Source organism: Pseudomyrmex gracilis, unplaced genomic scaffold (assembly GCF_002006095.1).
Source record: "Pseudomyrmex gracilis isolate BER0280 unplaced genomic scaffold, ASM200609v1 scaffold_467, whole genome shotgun sequence".
Classification (NCBI taxonomy): domain Eukaryota; kingdom Metazoa; phylum Arthropoda; class Insecta; order Hymenoptera; family Formicidae; genus Pseudomyrmex; species Pseudomyrmex gracilis.
The window spans coordinates 84368-85834 of NW_018021051.1; positions in this window are offsets into that span (position 1 = coordinate 84368).

The following is a 1467-nucleotide window of genomic DNA, read 5'->3' on the forward strand; positions in this document are numbered from 1 at the left end:
ATCCAATATGAATTTTAGAATTGTTATTTCAATTCGAATTTTACGTGTAAAAATTTACATGTGAACACGTATATATGGATATATATACACGTATAATTTCCGCACAACACCTAGCGAACGGCTCTCATGACCGAATATATATTTATCAGTTTAGAAACTTCAGAGCCTGATGTGATTCTTAAATTGTTTAGTTAGAAGGGTATTCGGGATCCTTCATATAAGAGATGCAAAATTAGCATCATATATGATTTTAAGAATTGAAATTTTAATTCTAAAACCTCACGTGAAAAATATTACACGTGAATACATATACAATATATATATATATATATATGTATTCATATATTGTTATGAGATGTTGGTATCAAGTTAAACAGTGTGTTTATATAGTTATGTGTTTTAGTTATATGTTTTAGTTATGTAATTTCAATACATATTATCAGGTAGTATAAAATGCTTGTTTTAAGGTCGTCAAAGCTACTGGAATCCAACGTGAGGATCCAGTCAGCGTTTGTTGCGCGAAATGTGATAGCGCGTCCGAGGACACGTTGACCAAAGGTCGCACGCGCGGCCGAAAAGATGCAATGGTCCACATTGCACTTTTCGGGAACCTGATATCGTCCGACTTTTCCTCAGCCAATCACGATTGATTAGCTGAGGCATAAAAGCCGGTACTAGACCGTGCGTGGGCAGAATCGTCCCGAATAGTGTTGCGGCCGGAGGCTCTGCGCGACAGAGCATCGCCTGTTTATACTTATAAAACTAACGCGAGTGGTGATAGAAGTGTACACCGATAGTAAAATAAAGAAAGTGTATTTCTTTTAGAAGAATATATACAAANTGATATTATTTATTCCCTCCTTGCGGCATCCAAAAGATCCCACGGGATAACGATATATACATTCTTACATTTTCCGCACAACACCCTGCGAACGGTTCTACATGATCTTATATTATATATTAGTTTAAAAAATATTTTATTGAAATCGGTAAGGTCATCACCGTAAGGTCCTCTTGCTAGTCAGTGCAGCGCAAAATACGCACACACTAATACCAAGTACATGCTGATATACGACTNACAAGGAAAGACCGCGAACTTGGACTCTTGGATTTCAATAAAGTTTTGTAAGTATGTAAAGAACCTCAATATATGAATAACGGTAAGCACAATTTGTGTGCATACCCGTTTTCATTGTAAAGATATGATTTTTGACTTCAAAGATAAAAGGTCGCTTACACTTTTTTGCGTACATCTCTTAAAGTATAAGAAATACAGAAATATGTCCAAAACAAAAGTTTTACAGCAAAGTAATTGCGACAAAATGACATTAAAAAAATAAAAAAAATTTGTTTATTAAATAATAAATTATTTTGTGTTGTTTAAAAATATTTGTTGTATTTTTGTGATAATAAAAAAAAGATAATATATTTTTGAATTCAATCATATATATTGTGAAATCAAAAGTA